Source organism: Oratosquilla oratoria, chromosome 40, assembly GCF_046742065.1.
Source record: "Oratosquilla oratoria isolate Oo_2021 chromosome 40, ASM4674206v1, whole genome shotgun sequence".
Lineage (NCBI taxonomy): Eukaryota > Metazoa > Arthropoda > Malacostraca > Stomatopoda > Squillidae > Oratosquilla > Oratosquilla oratoria.
This window is the reverse complement of record NC_134816.1, coordinates 44347698-44357697: the sequence shown is the minus strand read 5'-3', so window position 1 is coordinate 44357697 and position 10000 is coordinate 44347698. Positions and strand designations below refer to the sequence as shown.

The 10000-nt window shown below is 49.8% G+C and overlaps 1 protein-coding gene across 5 annotated transcripts in view; it reads right to left on the bottom strand.

Moving 5' to 3' along the window:
- The window catches only part of milt (trafficking kinesin-binding protein milt), a 493384-nt gene that overhangs the window by 146086 nt on the left and 337298 nt on the right, over positions 1-10000 (bottom strand). The window contains exon 1 of one of the 5 annotated variants that reach the window (XM_076177683.1): positions 9329-10000. This exon is cut by the window's right edge and continues 318 nt beyond it. The exons of the other annotated variants lie outside the window; for them this stretch is intronic. The gene's annotated coding sequence lies outside the window, so the exon portion shown is untranslated. The remainder of the gene's footprint in view (positions 1-9328) is intronic. 5 annotated transcript variants of the gene reach the window in all.

Here is a 10000-nt window from a genome sequence, read left to right as displayed (position 1 = left end):
GACATAAGCGAGTCTCACATTATGACAACAGTACCATTGGCTGATCCTATCCGACGACCCTCATCTGTCAACGTACTGTCACGTACTGCCACGTCTGCATGCCGTATGTGGCGATCTGGTGACCATTACATAACGGTTTTGTGACCGTTAATTAACGGTCAATATTTGAATAAAATTTAATATTTTACACACACAAACTTAACTTACTCAACTTATTCTCAACCTATTCTCATCCATTTGTACTAATTTTCACACATTTTACAACATTGTTCCAAATACAACAAAACGATTCCTTCCTGTACAAGTATTTTCACTCGTTTATCTAAAAGTTTGTTAATTCATTCACTTAATTCGTTTATTTTAACGAAGTAACGTTGGCAATGGCGTCTGAGAACAAGTTAACTTAATTTGCTTTTGACTCCAGGCGTGTTTTCAGAGAGAGAGAGAAATGGAGAGAGAGAAATAGAGAGAGAGAGAGAGAGAGAGAGAGAGAGAGAGAGAGAGAGAGAGAGAGAGAGAGAGAGAGAGAGGGGGAGTGAGAGAGAGGAGGGGGGAGAGAGGGAGAGGGAGGAGGGAGAGGGAGGAGGGGGGAGAGAGGGAGAGGGAGGAGGGAGAGGGAGGAGGGGGAGAGAGAGATGGAGAGAGGGAGGGAGGGAGGGGAGAGAGAGAGAGAGAGAGGGAGGGAGGGGGAAAGAGGTCACAGAGAAAGGACAGAGAGAGAAGAGGAAAGAGAGAGAAAGAGGAGAAAGGAGTGAGGAGGAGGGAGAGAGAGGGAGGAGGGGGGGGTGATAGATAGAGAGGGGGGGAGAGGGGGAAGGGTGATGGGGAGATAGAGACAGAGATGGGGGAAGGAAGGGGGAGGTAGACAGGGAAAGAGGGGGGAAGGGGTAGGGGGAGAGACAGATTTAGAGGAGGGGAGGGGGAGAGGAGGGGGAGAGGAGGGGGAGAGGGGGAGAGGAAGGGGAGAGGAGGGGGAGAGGAGGGGGAGAGGAGGGGGGAGAGGAGGGGGAGAGGAAGGGGGAGAGGAGGGGGAGAGGGGGAGAGGAGGGGGAAAGGAGGGGGGAGAGGGGGAGGGGGAGAGGAGGGGGAGAGGAGGGGGAGAGGAGGGGAGAGGGGGAGAGGAGGGGGAGAGGGGGAGAGGAGGGGGAGAGGAGGGGGGAGAGGAGGGGGGAGAGGGGGAGAGGAGGGGGAGAGGAGGGGGAGAGGGGGAGAGGAAGGGGAGAGGGGGGTTAGCTGGTTAGAAAGAAAGGTTCGAGTTTTGGGGTTTAATTAACCTTCATGATTTATTCATCTTCATCTGCGCGAGAGTCCTTCCAGGGCTCCGTCTGCATTCCTTCACTTCAACCAAGAGTCTACAGTCATTGATTCATTCACTTATTCTATTATAATTATTTCTATTATTATTATTATTATCATTATCATTACCATTGTAATATCAATATCATCATTTTGTATAAAGAGATCGAGAGAGGGAGGGAGGGAGGGAGAGAGAGAGAGAGAGAGAGAGAGAGAGAGAGAGAGAGAGGCGAGAGAGAGAGAGAGAGAGAGAGGGAAACATATATATATAGAGAGAGAAAGAGAGAGAGGGGTGAGAGAGAGGGGAGAGAGAGGGAGAGAGAGAGAGAGAGAGAGAGAGAGAGAGAAAGAGAAAGAGAGAGAGAGAGAGAGAGGGAGAGAGAGAGGGAGAGAGATAGGGAGAGAGAGACCGAGAGAGAGCACAATGTTGCTAGTCTCCCCCCACCTCCCCCTCCCAGAGGACAAGCGAAACAGGCGAAGGCGAGACGATAGAGCCAAACTTCGGAAATGGCACCGCCATCTGCAGTGCCAGCCCCAGGACCGCACCTCCTCCCCCCTCCCCCGGGGCACCCCAAAAGGGGGGGTGGCGTGGGTGGGGTGCCACGGCGATGAATGAAATCGCCTGCCGACGACTAAGGACCAAAGCAAAGGTGCACGTCAGGTGGACCTCTATATGTCAATATCTTTTTGGTGAAAATGCTCAAAGTGGAGGAGGATGTATGGAGAGGAGTTGGAGGATGAGGAGGAGCATGGGGAGGGATAGGAAGAGGAGAAGGAGGAGGAGGAGGGGAGGAAGAGAACGAGGAGGAGGACGAGAAGTAGGAGGTGGAGGAGTAGGTGTAGGAGGAGGAGTAGGAAGACAAGGAGGAAAAGGAAGACGAGGAGGAGGAAGAGTAGGGGAGGAGTAGTAGGAGGAGGAGGAGGAGGAGGAGGTTGAGGAGGAATGGGAGGTGGAAGAACACAAAGGAACACAAAGGAAGAACATACAGAACACAAAGGAACACAAAGGAAGAACAAACAGAACACAAAGAAAGAACAAACATCAGCTGGAGGCCTACTGGCACTTACTTGAGGCTCTTTGTATTAATTGTACTAATCTGCAGTAAATAGAAAGAGGACGGAAGAGGAGGAGGACGACGAGGACGAGGACGAGGAAGAGGAAGGGAGAGGAATGGAAGAGGTATAGGATATGGAAGAGGATAATGATGAGGCAAAAGCAGAGGAAGAGGAAGAGGACGTGGAGGAAGAGGAGGAGGAAGAGGACGTGGAGGAAGAGGAAGAGAAAGAGGAAGAAGAGGTAGAAAAAGAGGAAGACGCAGATGACCAGGGGACGAGGGTGAAGGGGTACAGTCACCATAAGAATGAAGGAGACCGCAGGAGACCATAGGGCCTACACTAGGCAGTTCCATGTCCATGACCACCTGTCAAACCCACCTATAAGCTGTCTACCCTTTTCTTAAAACAACCCATAGTTTCAGCGCTCACTAACTACTTGGTTAACTAAGTCTATTCCATTCGTTAACGACCCTGTTGGTAAGACAGTTCTTGACCATTTTCTTCTTAACTCGTCGTCGTCGTCTTCGTCGTCGTCGTCGTCGTCTTCGTCTTCGCGACGTTGGAAGAAGAAGACAACCTTGGCCACAGGATCGATACAAGACGACGAACATGACCAGGAAGTCTGTAAATTGAGGAGGAAGAGGAGGAAGAGGAGGAGGGGAGGAAGAGGGGGAGGAGGGGGAGGAGGAGGAGGGGGAGGAGGAGGGGGAGGAGGAAGAGGAGGGGAGGGGGAGGAGGAAGAGGAAAAGGAGGAGGAAGAGGAGTAAGGAGGAGAAAGGAGGAGAAAGGAGGAGAAAGGAGAGAGGAGAAAAAGGAGCAAGAGTAGGAAGGAAGAGGAAGGAGGAGGGAGAGGAGGAAGAGGGGGAGGGAAGAGGGGAAGGAGGAAGAGGAGGAGGAAGAAGAGGAAGAGGAAGAGAAGGAAGAGAAGGACGAGGAGGAAGGAGGAGAAGAGGAGCAAGAGGAGGAAACGAGTGAAGGAGAAGTGGAAGAGGAGGGAAGATGGGAGAAAGGAGAACAAGAAAAGAAAAAAAAAAAAAAAAAAAAAAAAAAAAAAACGGGACCCCACGAGTTAAGTCCCTACAATTAAGCACATCTCCGACGTCCTCAACATCCGCCAACCGGTCTCGCCTTCTGGGCTGGAAAGCCGCTTCCAGCGCCGTCCATCGGTCTTACTGGAAAAAGGAAGTTTCCAGGAGATGGTTCCAGGATCCCCAAGGAAAGACGGAGCCCCCCGAGGACAACGAAGACGAAGAGGGCAGCGGCGAAGAAGAGTAAGGGGCAGGTCTCGGTGAATAAGCGGAGGAAGAGGGAGAAGAGGAAGAGGAGGAAGAAGAGGGAGATGGAGGGGAGGGAGGAGGAAAGGAGGGAGAAGAGGTGGGTCAAGAGAAAGGAGAAGAGGATGAAGAGGAAGAGGAAGGAGGAATAGGAAGAAGAGGAAGAGGAAGAAGAGAAAGAGGAAGAGGAAGAAGAGAAAGAGGAAGAAGAGAAAGAGGAAGAGGAAGAAGAGAAAGAGGAAGAGGAAGAAGAGAAAGGTGAAGAAGAAGAGGGGGAAAGAAGGGAAGACAAATACGAGAAAGACGAAAAAGACGACAAAGAGGAGGAGGAAGAGAAGAGGGAGAAAGGAAAGGAAAGGAGGAGGAGGAGGAGGAGGAGAAGGAGGAGGAGGAGGACGAGGAGGAGGAGGAGGAGGAGGAGGACGACGAGGAGAAGGAAAAGAACAAGAAGGAGAAGGAAAAGAACAAGAAGAAGGAGAAGAAGAAGGAGAAGAACAAGAAGAAGGAGAACAACAATAAGGAGAAGAACAAGGAGAAGAACAAGAAGGAGAAGAACAAGAAAAAAAGATGGCTGCTCTTGCCGGTCGTACAATGCAGTACCATAAATCTCTGGCCGTGAGATGGCGCTCCGTGATACGACTCACGAGCCTCGTGATATATTGTCTCACGGGGAATTATCACAATTCGCCCCCCCCCCCCCACCCACGGCAGAATTCTTCCCCCAACGGTCCTTCCCCTCCACCCTAAGGCCCTGTTCACACAAGCGGTTTGAACCGCGCGGAAACCGCGGTGGTGTCACACAGTCAAGGGAAAAATGCGCGGTTGTGTGTGAACGCCTCCATTGACATTGTCATTGAACCGCCGCGGATCAAACCGCTTGTGTGAATAGAGCCTATACCTTGACTTCCAAATCCCTGCTTTAACTTAACTTAACCTGACCTAACTTAATCCAAACCTGCCTCAACCTAACCCTTACTTACCCTAACCTAACCTAACTTGTATCAAGCCAAACTAAAGCTCATCCTATCCTAACCAAACCAAGCCTAACCTACTTTTCCCTAACCCAACAAGCGCCTTACCCAACCCTAACCTAACCCAACCCAACCCTAACCTATCCCAACCCTAACCTAACCCCACCCTAACCTAACCTAACCCAACCTTCTCAGACATTGTCACGGAATGTATCGTGGACAACCACGAGAGAGAGAGAGAGAGAGAGAGAGAGAGAGAGAGAGAGAGAGAGAGAGAGAGAGAGAGAGAGACAGGAGAGAGAGAGAGAGAGGAGAGAGAGAGAGACAGAGAGAGAGGAGAGAGAGAGAGAGAGAGAGGGAGAGGGAGAGGGAGAGAGAGGAGAGAGAGAGGAGAGATAGAGGAGAGAGGAGAGAGAGAGGATAGAGGAGAGAGAGAGGAGAGAAAGAGGAGAGAGGAGAGAGAGAGAGAGGAGAGAGAAAGGAGAGAGGAGAGAGAGAGAAGTGAGGAAGAGAGAGAGAGAGAGGAGAGGAGAGAGAGAGGAGAGAGAGAGAGAGAGAGAGAGAGAGAGAGAGAGAGAGAGAGAGAGAGAGAGAGAGAGAGAGAGAGAGAGAGAGAGAGAGGACATTGGGGGAGGAACATGACGCCACACGATGTGATGTAATGGGAGGAAGGGGTCCGAAGCCCCCCACCCCCATCTTCCCTCCCCTTCACTCGGGGGCAGTGGAATGAGAGAGGGGGGGGAGGAGGACCAACCGGGAAAGATTTCAATTTTTGGTTCTCGAAACACGAATCCACGAGGGCGACTAACACCGCTAGATGGAGGACCACCACCTCCGCCTTATTGAAGTGGAGCACAGGTTCGAACCCTCAGAAACTACTCACAGTTCTCCTTTTTGAAAAACCTAAAATAAATGAATAAATAAAATACAAGTAAATAAAAAAAAAATTATGTCTATTTCTTTATCTGGGCCATCAACATCGAGAGAGACTCGAGGAGGCCAATATGCAGAAGGCGCAATCGGCTAAGTCACTAACACTTGTCACGTGCTAGCCCAGGTTCGAGTCCTTGGCCGTACCACGTTTCAATTTCTGCACACTTGCCTCCTCGAATCTTTCGATATTCATGGCTTAGAATTAAAGTTAATTGTGGTTGATAGATTATATATATACATATAATATATATATATATATATATATATATATATATATATTCTTATATATATATATTATATATATATATATATATATATATATATATATATATATATATATATATGAGGACAAGAACGACCTGGAAGCGCTTCCAGTGTCCAGAATTTTCCAGTACTCGGCACGAATACCTGGAATTCTCTCCAACAGAGAAAACATTTCACATTCCTCGCCAGCCTGCTATCGCACATCTTCGCTCGTTATCTCTTGTGACGTCACCACGGCCTGGAACTTCATTTCCAGGCTCTGTGACGTCACGGCCTCATGACCTGTTTCCATGGCACTGGCACTGTGTAGGATGACCCAGTTTGGAAGCAACAGCAAAACACACACACACACACACACACACACAGGCATGTGTGTGCGTGTGTATGCATGTACGTGTCTGTATATACATAACTGCACATGTCTGTGTATATGCATGTTTGTATGTATGCATGTATGTACGTGTGTATGCATGTACGTGCGTGTATACACATAACTGCATATATCTATGTGTATATGCATGTTTGTGTGTAGGCAGGTTTGTACGAGTACATGTGTGTGTATGTATAAAATCATACAATCTAATTGTAGTAACGAGACTGACGTCACCCTTTGCGTACACAGAGGACATCCACCCTGACAAATAAACAAACAAATAAATTGATAAATACATAAACAAATAAATAAACGAAAGAAAAGATAAATAAGAGTTCGACAAGGACGATCTATTTCCATGCATTGTATTTACATCCCTGCCTGACTGCCACAAAAACAATTTCGTTTACACACACACACACACACACAAACACAAACACACACGACTCGGTGGCACGGTTGGTAGAGCACTGGACTGGGAAGTACGGTGGTGCTCGCAGTACCTGGTTCGAATCCTGTCCAGGGCCGGAATTATTTCGGTATCGCTGTGCTTCGGGTCGTTACTCTGACTCTCGTGGGCGGGGAGTTGGGTGTGTGTGTGTGTGTGTGAAAGGTCATAGCATTTCCGGGAGGGAAAGAGCTGTTGATCACGAGTCCAACACGTGATCCAAAGACCAAGGTGAATACATGTATATACATACACACGCACAAACACACAGACACACACACCTTACACATACACAACCCTACTCACCCCCTACACACGCCCTACACATACACATACCGTACAGTACATACACACAATATCGGAAACTAGTCTTTATATATTTCTTTCTGGCTACCGACAAACCACTTTACTCGGCTGAGGAAAGAGCCCCCCTTCCTCCCTCCCCCCCCCTCTCTCTCTCTCTCTCTCTCTCTCTCTCTCCCTCTCTCTCTCTCTCTCTCTCAACACAATCAGTAACACCTGTCCCCCTTCCCTGCCTCACAGGCGCAGCGGCTACAAAGACTACAAAGGTCAGACCAATGGAAGCAACACACACAATGTATACACACATACATACAAACCACATATACACATGTACACAAATATACATACATATCATATAAACACACTCAAAGATACCCAATTATAATGACATATACATATTGCGCACACACACACGCACAGACACACACGTGTATATTATATATATATATACTATATATTATATATATATATATATACACGCACATATATACAGCAACAATATACTATAATCACAACGCACATCACAACCACCACCAAACTACAACCACCACCACCTCCACCACAACTATATATATATATATATATATATATATATATATATATATATATACACAACCACCACAACCACCACAACATATGCAGCAACAAACCACCTCCACCACAACCACCTCCACCTCCACCACAACCACCACCACCTCCACCACCACCACAACCACCACCACCTGCACCACCACCACCACCTCCACCACAACCACCACCACCACCACCACCACCACCTGCACCACCACCACAACCACCACCACCTGCACCACCACCACCTCCACCTCCCCCACCACCTTTCCACAAACGCCGACGATCAATCTCGCTATCAATGACTTGATAAACAACGAGACCCGTGCCGTCGGCCTCGTTACGGGAAAACAACAAATGACTCAACCTTATGCTATGCTATTGCTACTTTCCTTGTCGCTACCATAAAACCATAAGAATAAAAGTGACTGCAGGAGACCCTAAGGCCTACACTAGGCAGTTCCATGTCCATGACCATTTAGTACGATCAAATAAATAATTAAACAAAAATATAAATTAATAAAACAAGTAACAAATAATAAGCAATAAAAACAAATAAACAAGGGACTAATACACACAAGACGAATAAACTTATAAAGTGGCCAACACTGAAGTCTTTATTCTATCTAAAAACCGACTATTTCATTCACTCGAGAGCGCCTCCACGAACAAGACGACCGACCAAGCTGTGTGGGGTCATTGATACACTTCATTCCGGTCAACGGCGGACTACTTTACCCACGTAGATGGCGATACCGTACCCCTTCCCATCCACCCTCCTTGGACCTCAGCCTGGTGAAATACAAGGCGGCCCCCTGCCATGAAGGAAGCTTCTGTAGGACCGCGACCCTCCAAGGTCGCCGGCTACATAAAGCGGACCGGCGTTTGTCGGAACACAATCCAGGTTATTTAAGGGGAAGGAGTTACGGAGCCGGCGCCGGCCAGTAAAAACTTCTTTACAAGTTGAGGGCCGCCGGGTGGGGGGTGGTGGGATTTGGATAGAGTGGGGGGAATGGGGGGGAGAGGTGGGGGAATGGGGGGAGATGTGGGGGGGTTCTCAGCCGGCAGATCGCCGGTCGGAGATGCAGGATGGGAGACAGCCGGCAGCGAGCCGGTCGCGGAGGGACAGGAGCCGGCCGGGAGCACGCCGGTCGTGAAGTAGATCAGTTACTGGGAATTAGGTTATCATTAATCGAGTTACGGGACCAGCAGAGCCGAGGAGGAGTGTCTACTGACGAGGACACGTGCTAGGGCGCGTGCTACGGCGCGTCCCTAGCGGCGCCCCCCCCCCCTACAGGAACCCTTAGGGAGCAGGTCCTCCTCGAAGGAGGAGAAGTAGGAGTAGGAGAAGAAGTGGGAGGAGAAGGAGAAAAAGACGAAGACGAAGAAGAAGACGAAGAAGGAGAAGAAGGAGAAGAAGGAGGAGAAGGAGAAGAAGAAGCAGAAGAAGAAGGAGGAGAAAAAGAAGAAGAAGACGAAAAAGGAGAAGAAGGAGAAGGAGAAGAAGGAGGAAGAGGAGAAGAAGCAGAAGAAGAAGGAGGAGAAAAAGAAGGAGAAGAAGAGGACGAAGAAGGAGAAGAAGGAGAAGGAGAAGAAGAAGCAGAAGAAGAAGAAACAGAAGAAGCAGAGGGAGGAGAAGGGGAAGAAGAAACAGAAGAAGCAGAAGAAAAAGAAGCAGGAGGAGAAGGAGGAGGAAAAGAAGCAGCAGCAGGAGAAGAGGCAAAAGAAGCAGAAGTAGGAAGGAGAGAGAGGAGAGAGAAAAAAAAAAAAAAAAAAAAAAAAAGGCCCACCCCCACCGCCTCGAGGGTGACCCAAACGACCTATGCTCTTGTTTACTCACCGTCAATGTCCTCCTCGATGGTCTCCACGATAAGCACCTCCTCCTCGTCCTGCTCCTCCAGTTTGATCTCCAAATACGTCGCCTTCCTGGGCCTGGGCGCCACCACGGGCGCTGCTGCCACGCCCACGCCCACGCCCACGCCCCCAGGGTCGGCCTTGGACCCTTCGCCAGGCCCTTGGGGTCCCCGAGGTCCCAAGTGCCACTCCGAAGTCCCATCGTTCTTCTTTCTCTCGAAGACGGTGGAGGAGGAGGAGGTGGAGGAGGAGGTGGAGGAGGAAGAGGAGGAGGAAGAGGAGGAGGAAGGAGAGATAGTGACGGTAGTTGCGGTGACGGTAAGATCCTCGTACAAGCTCCTGGTGGAGGGCACGGGCTCGCTTTGCAGCGGCGGCGGCACCTCGCCCTCCACCTCCTCCGCCACCTTCTTCAAGGACCAGTCAGAGGAGTTCCTGGCCACGTAGAAGGGGCAGGGGATGAGGGAGTAGAAGGCGGAGGGGTCGCCACAGGCCTCTCTGAAGGAGGACGAGGAGTTGGAGGACGAGGAGGAGTTGTAGGACGAGTCCTCATGATCCTTGCTCTTCCTCCTCGAAGGACAGAAGATCGGCGACTCGAGGACGAGCTCCGAGAGCGAGCGGGGTTCCGTCTGCTGCACGAGCTCGTCCTCCGGGTGCTGCG